The sequence below is a fragment of the Podarcis liolepis genome, assembly GCF_965112155.1.
Source record: "Podarcis liolepis genome assembly, chromosome: 7".
Classification (NCBI taxonomy): domain Eukaryota; kingdom Metazoa; phylum Chordata; class Lepidosauria; order Squamata; family Lacertidae; genus Podarcis; species Podarcis liolepis.
This window is the reverse complement of record NC_139561.1, coordinates 94,685,494-94,708,662: the sequence shown is the minus strand read 5'-3', so window position 1 is coordinate 94,708,662 and position 23,169 is coordinate 94,685,494. Positions and strand designations below refer to the sequence as shown.

The 23,169-nt window shown below is 48.7% G+C and overlaps 1 long non-coding RNA gene across 1 annotated transcript in view; it reads right to left on the bottom strand.

Moving 5' to 3' along the window:
• The window catches only part of LOC310712948, a 246,776-nt gene that overhangs the window by 122,191 nt on the left and 101,416 nt on the right, over nucleotides 1-23,169 (bottom strand). The gene's annotated exons all lie outside the window — the stretch shown is intronic.

Sequence of the window (23,169 nt, the reverse complement as noted above, 5' to 3'; positions counted from 1 at the left end):
ATCAGGAAGTTTTCAATGGCTGATGTTTAGAATGGTTGTGGAAACCCAGCCAGATGGATAGGCTATGTATGCATGCATGCATGCATGCATGTATGTATGTATGTATAAATAAAAAAATTCCTTCCAGTAGCACCTTAAAGACCAACTAAGTTAGTTCTTGGTATGAGCTTTCGTGTGCATGCACACTTCTTCAGATACACTGAAACAGAAGTTGCCAGATCCTTCTATATAGTGAGAAGGTGGGGAGGGGTGTTGCTCAGAAGGGTGGTGGGAATGGGAGATTGGCAGATAGCTGAGATGAGCCTGTTGACGACTCTTAACGACTGCAATAGGTCTTACAGGAAAAGACAAGGGGTGGGAAGGTGAGAAATGGTTTAGTTATGTATAGTGAGATAAGAATCCAATGTCTTTGTTCAGCCCAGGTCTTTTCATGGTTTTAAGTTTGGTAATGAGTTGTAATTCAGCAGCTTCTCTTTCCAGTCTATTTCTGAAATTCCTTTGTAGTAAAACAGCTACTTTGAGGTCTTGTATAGAATGTCCTGGGAGACTGAAGTGTTCTCCTACTGGTTTCTCTGTTCTGTGATTCTTGATGTCAGATTTATGTCCGTTTATTCTTTGGCGTAAGGTTTGGCCTGTTTGTCCAATATAGAGAGCTGAAGGACACTGTTGGCATTTGATGGCATCAAATGCCAACAGTGTCCTTCAGCTCTCTATATTGGACAAACAGGCCAAACCTTACGCCAAAGAATAAACGGACATAAATCTGACCTCAAAGTAGCTGTTTTACTACAAAGGAATTTCAGAAATAGACTGGAAAGAGAAGCTGCTGAATTACAACTCATTACCAAACTTAAAACCATGAAAAGACCTGGGCTGAACAAAGACATTGGATTCTTATCTCACTATACATAACTAAACCATTTCTCACCTTCCCACCCCTTGTCTTTTCCTGTAAGACCTATTGCAGTCGTTAAGAGTCGTCAACAGGCTCATCTCAGCTATCTGCCAATCTCCCATTCCCACCACCCTTCTGAGCAACACCCCTCCCCACCTTCTCACTATATAGAAGGATCTGGCAACTTCTGTTTCAGTGTATCTGAAGAAGTGTGCATGCACACGAAAGCTCATACCAAGAACTAACTTAGTTGGTCTTTAAGGTGCTACTGGAAGGAATTTTTTTATTTTGACTATGGCAGACCAACACGGCTACCTATCTACTACTGTATGTATGTATGTATGTTGTTTTTGTCCATGGAGTTTTCTTGGCAGGGATACTGGAGTGGCTTGCCAGTTCCTGCTCCAGGAAGAAGGCTGGTCGCCAAAGAATTGATGCTTTTGAATTCTGGTGCTGGAGGAGACTCTTGAGAGTCCTATGGACTGCAAGAAGATCCAACTTCTCCATTCTGAATGAAATCAGCCCTGAGTGCTCACTGGAAGGACAGATCCTGAAGCTGAGGCTCCAATACTTTGGCCATCTCAGGAGAAGAGAAGACTCTCTGAAAAAGACCCTGATGTTGGGAAAGATGGAGGGCACAAGGAGAAGGGGACGACAAAGGACGAGGTGGTGGGACAGTGTTCTCGAAGCTACCAGCATGAGTCTGACCAAACTGCAGGAGGCAGTGGAAGACAAGAGTGCCTGGCGTGCTCTGGTCCAGGGGGTCATGAAGAGTCAGACACGACTAAACAACAACAATGTACGTACGTACAGATAGCTAGATAGCTAGATGATAGATAGATAAAATTATTATTATTCCAGTTCACAAACTGCAGTAGAAGAGCTCACCACTTAAGACCTGAGGTTCTTTAGATGCATGATTGCATCACGTCTTAACTATTTTCCAAAGAGAGCGTTCCTCTGAGCCAGGATTGCAGTCAACCAGAAGAGGCGGCAGCAGAGGGCACAGGCCACCAACATGGTCTTGACAACACCCCATGAGGCCGCTTGGGCATAAACTACGGCAGGACTGTCACGGCTAAAATGGCCGCTGTTTCTTTAATGCGAATAAAGCTGGGTCAGCATGACTCAGCGGCTTGCAGCAGGCTGTATATATAGGTGAGAACTGTTGGTTTGGGTGTTGGCTGGTGTTTGGGTTGGTTGGTGCTGGTGTGTATTCAGTCGTGTTTTGCACAAAGACTTTTAATAAAACTCTGCAAGGATAGTCTCGTGGACTCTTTTTGTGCCGACAAGGAGACTGAGGAGACAAAGGGAGGTCAGAACCCTTTCCTTCTTTTTTTGCTTTTTTACAAACACTGACAGGTTATGGGCCCAGTGTTTCTGAGCATGTGCAGAGTGCAAAACGACTAACAGCATTTCAGCAAGGAGCTGGTGAGTCCTGGTGGTGTACGGAGACAGTGGCTGTGCGTTGGAGCAGTTGGTGGCAAGCTGTAACTGTCTGCAGCGACGCTGGAGCGGCTAGGATCTGAGGATCAGAAAAGCACTCAGCGTCGGCTACTGGAACAGTTTGAACTGCTAGAGGACCACAGTAGGCGACTCACAGAGCGGCTACACCAGTTGCAGAGCCAGGCGGGACCTGAGGGTCAACAGAGGCAGCAGCTAGAAGCCGGTGAGTGCCAGCCAGGACCATCTAGTTGGACTCTAAAGAGAGAGTCAGGCGAGATTGCTGGAGGCCCCACAAAAGGGGCTCAGCAAGCACCAGCAGAGATGGCAGATTTCCAGTCTTCCCAAGTTGTAAATATTGGGGGAGGCATCCCTTTTGAACTTCTCTCAGAAAGCAACTGGCTGAGTTGGTCAATTAAAATGCAGCAGTTGTTAAGGAGAGATGGACTATGGGACTGTGTTGAAACTGAGGTTTTGAGAACTGACTCTGCTGAGAAAAAACGGCTAGATGAAAGGGCCCGTGCCCAAATTATGCTGTGTTTGAGCAACTCTCAGTTATTGCATGTAGCAAATGCCAGCACAGCGTTTGAGTGCTGGAATGTATTAAGAGCAATGCATGTCAGAGAAACTGCTGGAACTATCATTTCTCTGACCAGAAGGCTGTTCAGGACTGTTATGAAAGAAGGTGAGAGTTTGGCAACTCATCTTCAAACGCTGAAATCTCTGTTTCTTCAACTACAGCAGAGAGGTAAGCGTTATGATGAGACTGACCAAACCTACATTATCCTTTCAAGTTTGCCTGAAAGCTGGTTGCCCGTAATTAACAGCATGGAGAGTATGCGTCCCCGAGATCTGACCCTTGAGTATGTGGTTGGCAGATTGACCGAAGAAGCAGAAAGAAGGTCAGATAGACAGGCTGAACTCCAAGAGCGGAGGAGTTACAGCCGAGGGGGCCAGCAGCAGAATCTGCCAATGGAGCAACGCCAAGGTTTGGACTTGGCCATGGTGGTGAGGAGATGCTATAGATGCAACCAACCCGGGCATCTCCAACGTCAATGCAGGGCAAGACTTCCAGGAGACGACGTGGAGCAGAGACAGCAATCGACACAGAAACGTAAGCAGAAGGGGTTCTCTTCAGGGAAGAAGAACACGCGTTCTGCTCAGTTTGTGTCTGCATTTTCTCGGGAGGAGAGGAAGATACCTCGAGGAACATGGTTGCTGGACTCTGGCAGCAGCAGGATTATCTGCAATAGTCGGGAGGACTTTAAGACCCTGGAGAAGCCAGCTGATGGAAAAGACTCAATTTACCTTGCTGATGGTCGTAGAAGCAAGATTGATGGCCAGGGAACATGTTTCCTGCAGTGCTTGAACACTACTCTACCAGAGACTCTGTTTGTCAGCAGTTTGGACTATTGTTTGCTGTCTGTAAGCTGTTTGATTAATGCAGGGTATAGTGTTAAGTTCACGCAGGATGGCTGTCTGATAAAGAATGGAACTCAGGTATGTGGCCATGCAAAGTTGGAAAATGGGTTATATGTAATGCAGGACAAGCCTGTTAAAGCAGCCCAGGTGGTTCAGGATAATTTGCCAGTTCATAAGGGGTGTGTACATCAACTGCACAGAAAACTGGGTCACGCCAATTTCCGTGTGCTTTCAGAAATGCAAAAGGTGTGCAAGAACCTAAAAGTAAATAGCTGTAACTGTTTCCTAGATTGCAATGTATGTAAAATGGCCAAATCTAAGAGGAAGCCTGTGGCTTCTAAAAGTGACAGAGTATCTAAAGAGGTTTTAGAACTTGTCCATTGTGACGTGATAGGCCCTTTTCCACAGAAGACTGAAGGGGGCGCCAGATATGCTTTTCTGGTAATAGATGACAAATCACGTTTTAGTTGGCTGTTTTTGTTAAAGCAGAAATCTGAGTGTTTCCCCACATTCAAAGAATGGGTTGCCCAAGCTGAAAAGCTCTTCGCTCGGCCTGTTGTGCAGCTGCAAACAGATAGGGGCGGAGAATTTCTGAACAAACAATTTGGGGCATGGTTGCGACGTAAGGGGATCACTCACCGTTTGACTAACCCTTATAGCCCTGCTGAAAATGGTCTGTGTGAAAGACGTGGGGCTGTGATACAGTCAGTAAAGGACTGCCTGCTAGTGGATGCAGGATTGGGCCACAACCATAGGCTGTGGGGCGAGGCTTTTCTGACCGCGAACTTTTTGATTAATAGAACCTGGTCTAGCTCTATAAAAGATATTCCATATTGTGTATTGTTTGGGAAAGAACCAGAGTGGACAATGCTCCATAATTGGGGTTCTTGGGCACATGTAAACATTCCCAAAGCTCAGCGTCAGAAAGGGGGCGCTAGAGCACAGAAACTGCGGTTTGTGGGATACCAGTCCTATGGCAAAGGGTGGCGTTTCAATTTACGCCCAGGACGCGTGGTTCTGTCACGAAGCGCAGACTTTGCTGACCAGGACAGATGGACTGCGATCCATGCCAACCCTGATTGCCTACTGCCCCTGCAAGTAAGAGAAGAGGCTTCTTCTCAGCCATTGGCAACACAGGAGCAGGATGAGGAGGAGGCACAGATTTCCCCAAAAGATGTGGCAATAGATAATACTTCTCTAGAGGAAGAGGAAGAAGAGCCAGAGATAAGGGGGGAAGAAGAATTAGTTGTGCCTAGACGCTCCCAGCGTTCAAACAAGGGTGTACCTCCTCAACGTTTGACCCTAGGAGGAGTGAGAGTATGCAATGTGAGTTGTGTGGAACCACAAAGTTATAATGAAGTCTTAGACTTACCCCCTGGGGAACGTGCTTTGTGGGAACAAGCTATGAAAGAAGAAATGGACTCTTTTAAACGTAACAAGGTGTTTGAGGTCATAATGCCGCCACCTGGTGGCAGAGTGGTGTCATGCAAGTGGGTTTACAAAAGGAAAACCCTTGCATCTGGGGAACCACGTTTTCGAGCCAGATTAGTAGCCAGAGGGTTCACTCAAATTAAAGGGGAGAGTTATGATGAAGTGTTTTCTCCCACGGTAAAGAGTGAAACTTTTCGTTTAATGCTTTCCATTGCTGCTGTAAGACAACTAGCAGTGCACCATTTTGATGTTGATGCTGCATATCTGCATGCAAATTTAGACCATGAAGTGTTAATGAGACAACCCCCTGGGTTTGAAGAGGGGAATGGTGCAGTCTGGCGTTTGAGAAAGGCTGTTTACGGTCTCAAACAAAGTGGAAGGTGTTGGAACCAGTGTCTAAATGAAGCCCTTGTAAAACTTGGTTTTAAAAGGAGTGTGGCTGATCCATGCTTGTACACCAAGGGGACAGGCAACAAATATCTAATGCTCTTAGTCTTTGTTGATGATTTGCTTGTGGCAGGGAGTTCCACAGATGAGATCCAGAAGCTCACAAGTCAACTAGAAAAGAGGTTTAAGCTTAAAGCCTTAGGACCTGTAAGCAATTACTTGGGAGTAGAAGTAAGGCAGGAAGCAGATGGAAGCTTCCTATTGAGCCAGAAAGAGAAAATTCTTCATTTAATAGAGCAGTTTGGCATGGAAAACTGCAAGCCAGTTCAGACTCCCATGACACCAGATTTCCCAAAGACACTGTGTGATGATGAATTTGATCAGCCTGAGTTGTATCACTCAAAAATAGGATCACTGTTGTATTTAAGCCAGTGGTCAAGGCCAGACATTGCATGTGCTACAAATGTTCTGAGCCAACGTGTATCTAAACCCAGTACTGCCGATTGGTGTGCTTTGAAAAGGCTTATCAGATATCTAAAGGGGACATTAAATGTATGTTTAAAGATATCTAGTACACAAGATGAAAAACTAGAAGTATTTGTTGATGCGGACTGGGGAAGCTGTGTAGCTACCAGAAAATCTACAAGTGGAATGGTTATGATGTTTGCCAATTCCATAATTGGATGGAGGTCAAAGAAACAAGGATTTGTCGCGACCTCATCCTGTGAGGCAGAATATGGGAGCCTGTCGCTAGCATGCAATGAAATCATATGGTTTATACAGATACTAAAAGATCTAGATTGTAAAGTAGATTTGCCTATCCAAGTGTATGAAGATAGCCAATCGTGCATTGCATTAGCAGGCTCGGAAATAATGAAATCCACATCAAAACATATTGCTATCCGTCATGCGAATATGAGAGATTGTGTACAGAATGGGGTAATCAAACTGGAGTACTGTCAATCACAAGATAATATTGCTGATTTGTTTACTAAGCCTTTGCCAGCAACATGCCATAATGAATTGATGACAAAACTGGGTTTATGTATATAATGTATTGTTGTATTGTTGTAATGTATTGTTTCTGTTGGGGTTTTTCGCATTTAAGAAACAGAAGGGGTGTCACGGCTAAAATGGCCGCTGTTTCTTTAATGCGAATAAAGCTGGGTCAGCATGACTCAGCGGCTTGCAGCAGGCTGTATATATAGGTGAGAACTGTTGGTTTGGGTGTTGGCTGGTGTTTGGGTTGGTTGGTGCTGGTGTGTATTCAGTCGTGTTTTGCACAAAGACTTTTAATAAAACTCTGCAAGGATATTCCCGTGGACTCTTTTTGTGCCGACAAGGAGACTGAGGAGACAAAGGGAGGTCAGAACCCTTTCCTTCTTTTTTTGCTTTTTTACAAACACTGACAAGGACACTGCTGACCACCCCCAGAACATACTCATGACAGTGATGGGCACCTCAAGACTGCCATTTGCCATAGCAGGGTTCTTGTTTGCTCCCTCCCTCCCTCAGAACCTTATACTGTTGAATAAGCATTGGAATGGACCCTTCCCTGGGACTTCATTTACTTATTAATTAGTTGCATTTCTAGCCCACCTTTTTCTCTAAGGAGCACAAGGTGCCCCACGTGGCTCTCCTGCTTTCCACGGAATCCCCATCACAGCCCTGTGAGGTAGTTTAGGCTGAGAAGCAGTGACAGGGCCAAGGTCACACCCCATGAGCTTCCTAGCCAAGTTGAGAGGATTTGAACCCTGCTCTCTCCCAAGTCGTGGTCTGACCCTCTAACCCCTGGACCACCAGAGACTCTCTTGGGGAGGGTGGGGAAGGAAGAATCAGCCAGGGAGCCTGGGAGATGCTGCAAGCTCTGACATGCAGCCTCCTCAACAGGCTGCTGGGCCTGCTGGCCAGCCCACTTTACTCAAGAGAAGCACCATTCATTCAGAGAGGAACAGAAATGAATGCTTGTGAGGGCAGCAGGAGAGAGGAAGGTCATTTTCAAAGGCATTTTGTGACGAAAGGAAGCAGGATAGGATATTGCCACTGCTGCTGCTGCCTGTGCCAGGCGTGGTGGCGGGTGGCCATATTTTGAAGAGCAAAAACATGGACGCTATGACGACTCTCATTTTAAATTCCCCTACTATATGCAGCAAGGGACGCGGGTGGCACTGTGGGTTAAAGCACAGAGCCTAGGACTTGCCGATCAGAAGGTTGGTGGTTCGAATCCCCACGACGGGGTGAGCTCCCGTTGCTCGGTCCCTGCTCCTGCCAACCTAGCAGTTCGAGAGCGCGTCAAAGTGCAAGTAGATAAATAGGTACCGCTCTGGTGGGAACGTAAACGGCATTTCCGTGCGCTGCTCTGGTTCGCCAGAAGCGGCTTAGTCCTGCTGGCCACATGACCCAGAAGCTGTATGCCGGCTCCCTCGGCCAATAAAGCGAGATGAGCGCCGCAACTCCAGAGTCGGTCATGACTCGACTTAACGGTCAGGGATCCCTTTATCTTTACCTTTACTATATGTTGGCTATAGAAGCAGTGATATACTGTATTGCTGAGGCAGTGGGCAAGAGAAGAGAAGAGGACAGCAAGTCTTCAACCACCAGTTATGTCTATTTCTCATCCAGAAAGCACAGCCAGAGACGTTTTGGCAAATTAAAAAAATCCACTGGGGCAGAAATTTTACCCCTGAGAAAGAGGATGTGTCCTGGCAAAAGAGGACACATGGCAACCCTAGAAACCCCAGTTATTGCCACAGACCCACGCTGACCCTGCAAAGCCTCTGGGGGAGGTGCTGGGAAGGGGATCACCCCACCTGCTTGGGGCTCCCCCCTTTTATCAGGACAGCAGAGCGATGGCGTTTAAGGGGGCCAGTCATCTCAGCCCCGCTCATCCCAGTCCTGTGGATAAACGCAGGCGCCTCTGTGCACTCACGCGGCTCCTCTTTGCCGCTCCTGAATTGCATCGCTGAAGGTCAGGTGAACAGAAGATGCTGGAGGGATGGAAGCCACTTGCGCCCACGCAGCAGCCTTGAAGGGAGACACGTGACTCCCTGGCGTAAACACACCAGAGGCCCCAGGAATTTCCCCCTTTCACGGAATATCACTGCTTCCCAAATAACCTTCTGTTTCTCACACAGAGAAGCTGTAGGCCGGTTGTGAGAAGAGGAAGAAGAGGAGGAGGGAGGGGGAAGAGGAAGAGGAAGAGGAGGGGTGGAGGAAGCTTTTTCCAGCATGCAACATTGAGCACTGCATCCCCACTGCAGAAGAGCTCCTGCTCTCAGGTCCTGCAAGGGTGCCTCTTTTCCCAGGGGACAAGGTCTCTGTGAGGCCAGGATGCTTGACTAGGCAGCCCCCTTGGGCCTGATCCAGCTGCCGCCGCTGCAGGGCTCTGCTCACGCTGAGAGAAGTGCAGTGATTTGAGCTGCTGGGCTTAATTCTGCCTTTGGAGAATAGCAAGGGCTGCTGCTTATGAGAGTCCTGGGCAGGTCTGGTGTTTAGCCAGGGAAGAGAAGACTGAGAGGTGATGCGAGAGCCATCTTCAGATATCTCGAGGGCTTTCATGTGGAGGAGCGGGCCCTCCCCAAACCAAAGGGACCAGAGCAGCTCAATTCACAGTGGATATACTCAGTGCTTTTTCAGGGAAAAGGTGGGGGGACGACTCACCACCAAGTTTGTTTGTTTGTTTACATTCTTAATTACTTATTGTGGGCCCAGTCACAGTGCCTCCCCACCCCCACTCCCGGCATTGGCTAAATGTAAGATGCGATTAATAAACGAGGATTGCCACATTTCAAACAGTGAAAATCGGGACAGCTGTGGAGTTGTTGTGTTTTTGCAAATTCCCCCCCATACAAAGAAGTTGTTGAGCTATTTTTAAGGAACATTGCCAAAAGCGACACTGCCGACACAGGTTGCCAGGATTTCCCCAGACATCTTTTCGATTTCCGCCCGGACACTGCTTCCGAATGCATTATTCAGGATATGTTCGGGAAATTCCAGGCAAAAGGCAACACTAAATAAACTCCAGCAGACAATGATCCGGATCAACGTTATTGATTTCAGATACAGGTGGATTTGGGGACCAGGCAATGGGTGCATATTAGTTCCAGCCACCCCCACCCCCTGCCCTGGACAAAAAAAAGGTCTGATTTTAAATTGTGAAGGAACTCAGTTCCCCCAAGTGCTCAAAACACCCCCTGGTGGAGCGCAGGGCCCTCCATGATCTGGACCATGATCCGGAGCTTCAGAGAGCAGCCCACGTGGTTGTCTCCCTAACAGAGATACTCCTCCTCAGGCTTCCCTCCAGCCCATAGCTGTCAAGTGTCCCTTATTTGAAGGGACAGTCCCTTATTCTAGCGCCATGTCCCACTGCTGTCCCTTATTGATGGATGTCCCTTAAATGATGTCCCTTAAATGATGTCCCTTAAATTTCAAAGGAAGCAGCTCCTCTCCCTCCCTCCCTGCCGGCCAGGGAGGAGGGAGGCTCCAACTGTGTTGCTTGGCTGTGTTGCTCACCCAATAAGAAGTCTAAGAACGACTGGGGGGTGGAGCTTGCATGCCTTGTGTGTGGCTAGTTAATGCAAGCTGAGGGGTTTTTTGAATGCTGGACACTATTTTGTTGCGCGTGCTGCTGCAAACCTTGCAGGGCAAAGCCAGGCCGGGGAGCCATCTTAAGTTGAGGCTGCATAGGCCTTGTGGTGCACGTGATTCAGATTCTATTCAGTTGAACCTCTGGTTACAAAGTTGGTTGGACAGTGTTCTCGAAGCTACCAGCATGAGTTTGACCAGACTGCAGGAGGACAGGAAGACTGGATTGCCTGGAACAGGTGAGGCTGCAGGTCCCTTATTTTGGCTGCTGGTCCCTTATTTTCAAGGCTGCTGGTCCCTTATTTTCAAATCTGTAAGTTGACAGCTATGCTCCAGCCTCCCGTCTGCATTGGAGATATTGCAGCATCTCAGCTACCAGGCGTAGTTATCATGCAGATAACAGGCTGCTAGCTGTAAGGCAGGTGGCAGGAGCAGAGCCAGCGATAAGAGCTAGAGATGGGCTACCTGTTGCTCAGTTCAGGACGAAAGCCAGAGCCACAGCATCCGGGCAACATTTTCCACAAAAGCTTGCTATTCTGTGAGCTCTTAATTGCACAAAAGCTAGTAGCTTTGGAAACCAGCCATCGTTGAAAGTAGACTTGGAGGCAGGTTCTCTGAGGACTTTGCCTGGTCTCCTGACATGTCTTTGGCATGGCATCATGATAGAGGGGTGTGTGTGTCCCCAGTCAGAGGACGACTTTTGAGGAGGCGCGTGTGGCGACTGGTGAATCCACCACAGGTGGTCTGAATCGGAAGGTTGGGCAATGCAATCGCAGGAAGATCAGATCCTAAAAGAAGAGGAGGGGGAACATTCAGACACACCCCCTTTGCTTCCAGCATCTCCAGAAGCAGGGAGACAGGCAGATGCTGCACAGTTGAGAGAGGAGCTGCCCAGCTATGAGATAGTAGCTAAGCAACCAGAAGGGAGGGAGCAGCTGGGCGATACATCAATCGAGAGTGGAGGGGAACCCCCTCCCTCCTCCTGAACTCAGAGGACCGAGCGTGTCAGAGAACAAAGGAGACACAGGGGGGAGGAACTTCTGTTTGGCTCGCTCCTTGCTCCTGAAATTGCAAGGAGGAGTCAGAGTAGGCAACTAAGATCCTTACAGAGAGTTGCCTGTTTGTGCTTGTAAGAGAATGCTGTAATAAAAGGACTGGGAGTGTGGGTGGTGGTGGTGATGCTGGTGGTATCCTCCATGCTGCACTGAAGAGGGGAGAATGGACATCACAGGTGGGGGGGCCATAGCTGTCACCTCCTTGCTGCTAGCCCCCCTGGGATGGACAGCCTTCTGAGGTTGGAGTGTGGAGGGGGGTGCAGCTCCCACTGCGGAGAGCACCTGCTGCTGGTGGTACATATAGTAATTGTGGCTGGAGGGCTTCATGTCACCCAGGAGGGAAGAGAAATCATGCTGGGATGAGGAGGATTTCTCAAGCATGGATTTATAGAGATTTCGGAAGGACCAGCTCAGGTGCTGGAAGTTGATCTCAGAATAGGAGAATTTCAAGTCGTTGCTGGTACTGTAATGTGGAGGTGGCACATCTGTACCTTCGCGGGCCTCACCACCAGCCACTGTTGCTGCCACATCCACAGGCCCTGTGCTCCGCTGACTGTAATTGCCAATAGGCAGTGTGCTTTGCAAGGAGAGGTGCTGGGTGGATTCGGGGAAGAGCGGTGATTCTGCCCCAACAGAAACAGGCCCCCGGGGGCTCTTGCTTGCTTCTTGCTCTGGGGGATCCTGCGATAGATCATCATCTGGTGGGTGACGCCTGTTCCGGGAAATATCAGGACAGGTATCTATGGTCCATGTTTGCAGGCAGCCATGCCTCTGAATCTCAGGCGCTGGAAACCACAGGAGGGGAGCGTGTGGCTCTTGCGCTCCGATCCTGCTTGGGGCACCTGAGAAGAGGATCCTGGCCTGATCCAGCAGATGCTCTTCGGATGTTTGGTTGTTGTTGTTGTGTTTTTTTTAAAAAAAAGTGTTTGGTTTATTCTGCAGATTTTTTTTTACACTAATTAAACTTAAAGCTGCAATTAGAGGCTGCGGCAGAAAAATTGCCTTTTATTTTTTATTCCCTAATTGCACCTGTAATGAGGCAAGTTTTAAAACAGTGAACTTTGGTGCTTACATTTTTTCCCCTGCTGCATGCATAATTTCTCTCCCCCCCCCTTTTCTTTTCTTTTTTTGGACAAAGTAATAATAATAAATAATAAATAAATTAAAATGTGTGCACACACACACCCCGAGACCCTTCCACTGCAACTATCCAACCTCCCAAAATTTCAACACCTCTTGCAATGGCTTGACCCCTTTCCGTTTTAACAGTACAAATTCTACAAATACTTTCCATATCTCCGCAAAATCATTTCTCCTGCATATTCCCCGTTTTACCTTAATAGCACATGTTAACTTATCATTCATAGCTATATCCCACACTTCTTTGTACCATTCTTCCATTTTATAGTCTGCTTGCCCCTTCCTAGCTAGAAAAACTTGTGCAGCTGGCAATAAATTTGGGAGCAAGTCCTTCGTAGCCTGTGAACCTTCCACCCCATCCAAGGTCCTTATGTTCAAGCATAAACCACGCGTATGAACTGACCCACTTTTTGAGATAAACATCAAAGGTCTGCCCTGCTGGTGTCTCTCATGGCCTTCTGCAAATACACATTTTATGGCACTTGCATCCACCACATGGTACTGATGAAGAAGATGGGCCTCAGGGCAGTCCAGGAAGTGGCCCAGGTGGCCCTGGACATTCTGCACCCTCTCTGGGGTCACCAACATGGCGCCCATGGGCATAATAATCTCCTCTTCTCCATGGTGCCCAGAAAAGGGGAGGTTGTTGTCTCCATGGGCACCACGTTGGAGACCCCCAGAGAGGAGGAGATCATTGTGCCCATGGGCACTGTGGGGCACCCATCCTCTAGTGCCTCCAGGCACATCTGGAGTTCTGAGACCCTCATGGATCTCTGCAGGTTTTATTCTGCAAATCACAGAATGTCTTTTCAGGGATGAAGGGAACCCCTGGTTTGATGGTGGTTTTGAGATGCTCTCTTGTCAAAAGGAGGAGCCATTCCCCAGAAATAGCCATTGCTGGGGGTGGGGTGTCTTGCTGGCAATGGTGTGCATTGAAATTTTTCATAGAGGAACAGTTAGGGCCAGAGCTGCCAGCTTGCAAGGGGATTGGGGAGCACGATGTCATGCGTGTGACATCGTGACGTCACGCACATGAACATTGCACCTCCCTCCCTAAGCCAGTCAGAAGCTTCCTGGGCTTTGCGTAGGAGGTACCAGGGCTCTGACAGGTGGGCTTTGGGAAGATGGCAGTGTTGCAGGAATTTAAGTATAGGTTGGGGGGGGTTGCCCATCCAGCACATGCAGCCCACTACCAAAACCAGCAAAATCACTTTTGTGACTTGTCCCCACAAAACACTTCATCACAGTTTCTTCCTATCTATTCAAAGGCCTCTGCTGCACGATACCAAATGTAAGAATTCACTGATAAATGCATCTCTGTACTGGCTCACAGGGGAAACTTCAGAAATTCATCTAGACCTGTGAGCTCAGCTCCTCAGCAGCCCCTCTGCCTGAGGGATAATCCCTGGCATCCTGATACCTGAGTGCCAGACAGGTAGCCATTCCAGAAAGAACAAACCCAGATGAAGACAAAAGGGTGTGATGAACTTGGCTGGGAAACAAGGAAATGTAAAGATCTCTTTTGTTACACTTGATGGGTGTTTGGTGGGGGGCAAGGGGAACCAGGGGGCAGGGTCCAGGATGCTCAGATTATTGCCACCAGACCTTCTCTTTCATGATGTAACCATGATGTATGAGTGATGTAGTTTGGGGGGGTGTAACATGGGGATTAGGGACACAGGTGGCGCTGTGGGTTAAACCACAGAGCCTAGGACGTGATGATTGGAAGGTCAGCGGTTCGAATCCCGGCGATGGGGTGAGCTCCCATTGCTCGGTCCCTGCTCCTGCCAACCTAGCAGTTCGAAAGCACGTCAAAGTGCAACTAGATAAATATGTACCATTCCAGCAGGAAGGTAAACGGTGTTTCCGTGCGCTGCTTTGGTTCGCCAACAGTGGCTTAGTCATGCTGGCCACATGACCTGGAAGCTGTACGCCAGCTCCCTCGGCCAGTAAAGTGAGATGAGCATCGCAACCCCAGAGTCGGGCACGACTGGACCTAATGGTCAGGGGTCCCTTTACCTTTACCTAAGATGGGGATTAGCAGCTAATAAAAGTTTGGGGGCTCTTTTGTTTGGGGCTTCCATCTTGTTCCATCTGGTGGCAGGTGGGAGTCCTGTCGCGACAGTCTTCAATCAAGACCAAGCCTCCTGGCTGCTGTTTTGCTCTGGTATTCCTGGCTGGGGTCCTTGTTTTTTTGTCCAAGGGAGCCCTCAGATGTCTCCGTTAACAGCAGGATGGATCCTGGACCCACCAGATCCTCGGACCTTCCTCCCTAAGCCAGGCAGAAGCTTCAGGGGCTTCAGGGGAGCTTCTAGAGGGGAAGCCCAGTCCTCTTAGTCCAGTGACTGCACACCACTGCTAGCTGGGTTTTTTGTCCTGGCTGAAGCCTCCAGAGGGGAGCCTTTGAGACTCACAGCCTGTGTTTGTGTGTGTACGCAAATGTGCATGGGGTGTGTGTGCCAAACTGGGTCTTTGACTTGGGTGACATAAAGCCTAGTTTTGCCCCTGCCTCAGAACCCCGGTCCTCCTTTCATGGTCATACTAGAAAGCCCTAGATCTGTGGGCCTGATGATTCAGTTAATGGAGATGTTGCATTCTGTTACGTGATCACCATGCTGGGTAATTCCAGGCGTTGAGTGCATCCTTCTGTGAAGAAGCTGCTTCTTGAGGAAATGCTCTGCCAGCGCCTCTCTGCCCCCCAACACAAAGGCCCCCTCTTTACTCACAGGGACACCCCCTCCCCAACATCCTTGCAAGGTTTATGCCTCGCCTTTATCAGCAGCAAGCCAGCTGTGCAACCTGATTCTCTGGGAATGCTGAGGGAGGTGGGGAAAGCAGGGAGGTGGGGAAATAATCTCTCAAGAGCTCGTGCAAGACCCAGGAGGATTGGGGGGGGGCAGCCTGCGCAGGTGGCACAGGAAGAGCTGTGGAAAGGGAAGAGAGCCCCCCCCTTAAATCAAGTGCATGAATAGTCAGCACACAGGAGGAGGAGGAAGAGAAAGAAGCTGGGAGGGAGAGGAGGGGGAGAGGAGGGCTGGGTGGGCTTTTAGGGCCTGATCCAGCTGCAGGGCTCCTCTTGGCTTTTTCTGTTGGCAGAAACCAGGAGGGGGGATTTAGCAGCAGGGCGGGGGGGAGGCAGAGGGAACCTCAGCCAGGTGGAAAAACTCATGTCTCACATGCAGTCAGAGGCGTACCTAGGCTCCCTTGTGCCCTTGGCAAGGAGAGAACGTGGACAGGTGGGCTGGCTCCTGGCATTCTGGCTCAGTGGAGTGGAGAGGTGAAATTTTTGTGCCCCTCTGGTGCACCTGGCAGGGGACAACCTGGCCAATCCTTAGGTATGCAGGGTGTCATAGAATCATACAGTTGGAAGAGACCACAAGGGCCATCGAGTCCAACCCCCTGCCAAGCAGGAAACACCATCAGAGCACTCCTGACATATGGTTGTCAAGCCTCTGCTTAAAGACCTCCAAAGCAGGAGACTCCACCACACTCCTTGGCAGCAAATTCCACTGTCAAACAGCTCTTACTGCCAGGAAGTTCTTCCTAATGTTGAGGTGGAATCTTCTTTCTTGTAGTTTGGATCCATTGCTCCGTGTCCGCTTCTCTGGAGCAGCAGAAAACAACCTTTCTCCCTCCTCTATGTGACATCCTTTTATATATTTGAACATGGCTATCATATCACCCCTTAACCTCCTCTTCTCCAGGCTAAACATGCCCAGCTCCCTTAGCCGTTCCTCATAAGGCATCGTTTCCAGGCCTTTGACCATTTTGGTTGCCCTCCTCTGGACACGTTCCAGTTTGTCAGTGTCCTTCTTGAATTGTGGTGCCCAGAACTGGACACAGTACTCCAGGTGAGGTCTGACCAGAGCAGAATACAGTGGCACTATTACTTCCCTTGATCTAGATGCTATACTCCTATTGATGCAGCCCAGAATTGCATTGGCTTTTTTAGCTGCCGCGTCACACTGTTGGCTCATGTCAAGTTTCTGGTCAACCAAGACTCCTAGATCCTTTTCACATGTACTGCTCTCAAGCCAGGTGTCACCCATCTTGTATTTGTGCCTCTCACTTTTTTCCGCCCAAGTGCAATACTTTACATTTCTCCCTGTTAAAGTTCATCTTGTTTGTTTTTGCCCAGTTCTCTAATCTGTCAAGGTCATTTTGAAGTGTGATCCTGTCCTCTGGGGTGTTAGCCACCCCTCCCAGTTTGGTGTCATCTGCAAATTTGATCAGGATGCCCTTGAGTCCATCATCCAAGTCGTTGATAAAGATGCTGAATAAGACCGGGCCCAAGACAGAACTCTGTGGCACCCCACTAGTCACTCTTCTCCAGGATGAAGAGGAACCATTGATGAGCACCCTTTGGGTTCGGTCAGTCAGCCAGTTACAAATCCACTGAGTGGTAGTGGTGTCAACCTCCCCACTGTATCCTGACCCACTGGAAGCTTCCAAATGCTCCACTTACAATGCATGGCAGAAACCTAACAGGATCCTTACCAAACTCAGGCCTTTACTTTAAAATGATATTTTAAAATTGACAGAGGAGGAGAAAACACACTTGCTCCATTTTGCACGTGGCAGCCCTTGAGATATTTGAAGGTGGGTTTCCCATCTCCTCTCAGTCTCCTCTCTTCCAGGCTAAACGCAACCAGCTCCTTCGACTGTTCCTCTTCAGGCTTGGTTTCCAGACCCTTGATCACCTTGGCTGCCCTCCTCTGCACACCATCCAGCTTCTCAGTAACCTCCCACAACTGGACAAAGGACTCCAGGGGTGGTTTGACCAAGGCATGGATGTTGCAGGGGGTTGGGTTGGGAATCAGACAGCACAGGGAGAGGGTTCTAGAGGGACCTCCTGCTCCCACCCCCTCCAGGCAAGTCATCTTCCCCTTCCCTCTTGCCCTCCCCAGACACTGAGCCCCACAAGAAAGGCAACAGCCCACAGGAAAAGGCCCGGCCTCCCCCAGCCCTCCCTTGCAACACAGCTGCCAATGGCAGAGCTGTCCTCACAATGAACCATCAGGATGCCATGGAGACGGCTGGCTTGCAGGTCCTGCTAGCAGCCAGGTGGATGGATCTGCTGAGCCAGATTCCCTCCAGCCCAGCCCTGCCCGACTCCTGACAGAAAATTAGTGTTTAACCAGAATTTAGGAGGCTAAGCACAAGCGCCTCACCTCTGCCCAGGTTTGACAGCAGCTCCAGCTCAGGGGAAGCCGCTGGCCGAGAAGTGATTAGCGTTTACCATGCGCAGATTCCCAGAACATCAAAGGGCTGTTGGGGGTGCAGTTAGGTGCCACAAAGCCCCCACAAAGCCAGAGAAGCGTGTGGACAAGGCTGGGAGCCCAGGAAGGCCAGAATCCCTCTGATACTTGGCTTAAGTGGGTTGGAGTGCGAGTGTGGAGTCATAGGATTGTAGAACAGTGTTAACGGAGAAATCTGAGGGCTCCCTTGGACAAAAAACAAGGACCCCAGCCAGGAATACCAGAGCAAAACAGCAGCCAGTAGGCTTAGTCTTTATTGAAGACTGTCATGACAGGACTCCCACCTGCCACCAGGTGGAACAAGATGGAAGCCCAGAACAAAAGAAGATCCCAAACTTTTATTAGCTGCTAATCCCCCATGTTACACCCCTAAGATTACATCATAACTACATCACGACTACATCATTGACACATCACAAAGAGACTTTGTGGTTGAGGGAGGAGCTGTGGTGGTAACCTGAGTGTCTTGTCACCTGGCCAGTTCCTCCTTTCCCCCTCCCCATGATTACATTCCTGAGGACGAAGAGGAGTTCACTGTTTCCTGCCCTCAGAGGGAAGGGCTGGTCACTGTCCTTTGTTTCAGTCTGTACTGAATCCACTTCCATATGCAGGTCCTTTGTGAGTGTGATGGTCTTCTGTCCAGGACCATCAAGGTTGGCATGCCAACTGGGGAGGGCTCACTGTGGGCTTGGGGGATTATGGCTGCCTTGTGTCAAGTCTATCTGCCCTCCCTTCCCCACAGGTGGGCGGGGTTTGCGGCACCGAGTGGGGCTCACCTGGGCGGGTGCCACCTACCTGCTTGAGCTGGCCTTTGACCCGCCCTTGGCCAGGGAGGACAATGGACGGCTGGCCGGGGGTGGGCCTAAGGCTAAAGGAAAAGAGGATGACTCCTTGGCTCAAGCCTCTTTTGCTGCTCTTCCTTCCAGGATCCTTCCTTCCTTCCTTCCTTCCTTCCCCCTTTGATAGTCCTTCCTTCATGGTGTAAAATAAAAGTGGAACGGCACAGATCCGATGTACGGCTGATTTTCTATGAATTTATAACAGAAGCGTCGTGTATGTCGTGTGTGTGTGTGTGTCGAGTTTGTACAAACTGAATGATTGGGGGGGTTTCCTGCAACAACAGGAAGGACCCTCAGGGGTCATCTGGCTCACCCCTTGTTGCAATGCAGGATGGCCATTCAACCTCCAAGGAATGAGAGCCCACCACCTGCCAAGGAAGCCCATTCTACCATAGAGCAGCCCACCAGAAAGTTATTTGATGCAGCCTAGAATAGTATTAGCTTGTTTTTCTGCTGCTGCTCTTGTCCCATGTGAAGCTTGAAGCCAGCCGTGTGATGCAGCAGCTAAAAAGCTAGGCTACTGTGCTGGTCGCGTGTTGCTAAATGCATTCCTCCTTGATTCCTGTTTTATTTACCCTGAAAAATGCATGCATGCTCAAAGTAGTCTTTGTAGTTAAAAGGATTTCTCTGATCTAACTTTGTACTCATCTGGTAGTTGTTTTTTGAAATGCTCAGAGGAAATCTGATTGGTTCTTACAAGCGCTGTGTTAAAAGTTCTTTTGTTAATAAAAGGGACCTGGGACAGGGTGTGACAGATGATTATTGGCACTTCCTCCCAGAGTCTTGCTGGCCAAGCCTTGTGTGTATTTTATTAATCAGGGTCCAATCCTTCCTTTGCCTTCGGAACACAACAGGCTGCACCGACAGAAGTCCAGTGCTCAGATCAAGGGAAGTCCGTCCTCAGCAGTGGGACTGGGCAAGCGTCTGTGTGCTGAAGCCCCCCCCCCCCGGCCTGCTGCTTCTCTAATGGGTGGGTGGGTGGGGGTCGGAAGGCGTGTGGCTGCACCACCAGCCCCTCATTCAGTGCCCACCTCTTAGGCCTTACTTCTCTCACACCATAACACTCTCTCCTTCATTCTTCGCTTTTGTGAAGTGAGCGGATGAACAGTGCGCACTCATTTTCCAATATCAGTGACCCTATTTCCTCTAATAGAACGTATATCTACAGCGGAATCTGCCTGGAGAAAAACAGGCAGGAAAAGGCTGAAATGGTGCCACAGATTCGGCAGTGATGCTAAAGAGACACTGGGTAGCAATCAAAGGTATCAAGTACCGTATTGGCCCGAATATAAGCCGCACCCGCAAATAAGCTGTACCTTTAAAATTCAAGGGGGGGGGGAGAGAATACCCAAATGTAAGCCACTCCCTTAAAATTCCACAGGCACTCACACCAGCAAATGGCAAACGTAGAAGAAAATCCTACAGCGATATTGTGAAAGCCAATTTTTGTAAGGTCACTAATTTAAGCCACTATTTAATTTTTCATGGTTGGAATTTGGGGGGGGGGAGTGCGGCTTATATTCAGGCCAATACGGTATGTGGGGCCCTGGGTTCCTGGGCACCCACACATTTTAAATGAAGGGCCCTCCCCCCAGGTTCTATTCCACAGCACTCGTTCACCCCATGGCGCCCACTGGTGAGCTCACATCATCTTTTTAAGAGCAAATCTCCAAAATTTGTGGGTGTCTTCCAGAAAATTGTCACAGAACTCGCTCAGGCCCTATTTGATGACTTCTACAATTCATAACTACACACAGTCAACGTACCTGAGTTGCTGGAGAGCCAATGCAAAGAAAACATTTCTCCAACATATTTGGTGGTCAGTCTGGGCAATCGCATGGGTCAGCAGCGTGTGAGGATTTCTCAAACCTCCTGGAATGGCAACCAGCCTCTTGCAAGAACTTTTGTTGTTCAGTCGTTTAGTCGTGTCCGACTCTTCGTGACCACATGGACCAGAGCACGCCAGGCCCTCCTGTCTCCCACTGCCTCCCGCAGTTTGGTCAAACTCATGTTCGTAGCTTCGAGAACACCGTCCAACCACCTCGTCCTCTGTTGCCCCTTGTCCTTGTGCCCTCCATCTTTCCCAACATCAGGGTCTTTTCCAGGGAGTCTTCTCTTCTCATGAGGTGGCCAAAGTCTTGGAGCCTCAGCTTCAGGATCTGTCCTTCCAGTGAGCTACAGGTCCTTATTTCTTGGCCCTGGAGAAGATATGCTTTCCTCTGAGTTCCATAAGGAAGAGATGGGCTGGTGGAGGCCTATCCTGACTGGCCCTATGCTGTCGGAATGGAAAACTAGTATCATCTTCCCAATTTATACAAAATGGGATAGGAAGGATCCACAAAACTATTGGCCAATTAGCTTGTTAGACATCTCCTCAAAGTTATATACACGGCATCTCTCTCAAAAATTATCCAACTGGTTGCAAAATGACATTAATCATAAAGAACAAGCGGGATTCAGATTGGGACGCAGTATCGTTGATCCATGTTTTACTCTGAACCATATTATAAGGAAGTATGCCAGGAATATTAAGAATAATCTTTATGTAGCCTCTTATTGATCTTTCTGCTGCATTCGACTCTATTACTTGAAGCAGACGGTGAGAGAAATTTCAAATTGCTGACATCGACCATCGGCTTCTGCTATTGATCCAAGAACTATACGCAGCAATACACAAATGAGGGTCGGAGTAGGTCTGAATGGTGTTATGTCTGATGCTTTTAAGGGGCTGATGCCATGAGGGGTGAAGCAAGGTTGCGTTCTGGCTCCCACTGTTTTCAACATTATATTAATGGTTTGATGCCATATTTGGCCAATGCAAACGTCCCCTCTCCAGTCACTAGGAACAGAAAGAACCTCTCTCTCGATGAATGAAGATACATCAAGTTTCAGTGCTCCTGTGTCTTTCCTGATTGGGTGTCAGAGATTTCTTAGAGATGTCCAGCATGTACTGTAAACAGGAAAGCCTAACTATAAATTACTCCACAACCAAGATGGTGATTTTTGGCACACACAGTCCTAGGTATCAGTGATGCTTAGATTAGCAAGCTGTAGAACAGAGTTGCTCCTTTAGATACATTTAGTGAAACCCTCCCTAGGAAGCGTCATATGGAGGCGGTAAAAGTCAAAGCACAGAGGACCACAGAGGCCTCAATGAAGTTCTGTCACAATAAGGGAGGGCAGCTGATTGAACCTGCCCTAAATATATTTGGTAGCAAAGTGCTACCTCAAATGCTCTACGGTGTCGAAATCTGGGGCTCTGATACAAACTCCATCAACGTTTTGGAAACTGTGCAGAATAATTTCTTTCAGAAGCTTTACTCTCCACCATCAAGAATATCAGCAACTCTTCTTCATACAGAATCAGAGTGGCCAGCAATTAAGACAAGAGCAAACTGTGTTCGGTTAAAGTATAGTTTAAATTTTTTTACTATGCCTATTAAGGGACCTGGCTGGCGCTGTGGTCTAAACCACAGCCTCTTGGGCTTGTCGATCAGAAGGTCAGCGGTTCAAATCCCCGCGACGGGGTAAGCTCTCGTTGCTCGGTCCGTGCTCCTGTCCACCTAGCAGTTCGAAAGCACGTCAAAGTGCAAGTAGATAAATAGGTACCACTCCGGTGGGAAGGTAAACGGCGTTTCCGTGCACTGCTTTGGTTTGCCAGAAGTGGCTTAGTCATGCTGGCCACATGACCTGGAAGCTGTACGCCGGCTCCCTCGGCCAATAAAGCGAGATGAGTGCCGCAACCCCAGAGTCGGCCACGACTGGACCTAACGGTCATTTGCATGCAGTTTGGCTATATGGAATTGGGTGATAACCAACTCTGGGAAGCAGCTCATCAAGAAGTATTAGACTATTATTATTTCCCGGAATTGAAATCTGCTTTGACCTTGAGTAAGTGTCAACTATGGGATTGGCTCTTCTGGACAGAATCGAAAAGGGACCTGCACCTAATTAAAAACACTTAACTTTCCCCTTGGTAGTCTTGAGGGCAGAGCATTTTAGAGCTAGTTATCTGACAAACTCTCACCAGTTTCCTTAAGAAATGCCTTTACTGAGCTGTGTTTCAAGTACCGCCTTGGACGGCCACTACAAGATCCAGCACGCAGACAGTATTTGTGGTCAACCTCAGGTGGAAGACATCGCTCACGATTTGTCAGCCTGCCCCTTATAGAGAGATCCAAGAGATGAGAGTCTGAAATCTTTGTTCGCCCAAGCAAGCAGGCATACCCCAGCAGAAATGACCCCATTTCTTTTGAGTCAGAATAATAGCTTCTTTACACAGAGTGGCCCTCTATGCTTTGGCTGCAGGCGGGGGAAACAGGAAAAAGGGAGTTAGATAAAATCACTATAAATTGTTGTGGTGATCAGTGGGTTTGATCTGAAGTCAAGCTGGACAGCATTTTGGCATCTCTAGTAATTTCTCTCTCTTACCTCATGGATGTTGGTAAACTGGATTTTAGAAAGGCAAAATAACATTGGAATTGGAGCTGTCAAGAGATGCACAAGGGAAACTGTTTTAATGCTCAGGAATTTGGCAGTCTATGGTACATTATGCATTTTTATATTACGGATGCCTGCTCCATATTATTTTATTGACAATATTGCTTAATACAAGGTTTGTCATGGCCTTTGGCTAGAACAATAAAATTATGAACTGAACTGCTCTCAGGAGAGCGGAGCGCCCTGAGGGGAAGGCAGCGTCGCTTCCCGATCGC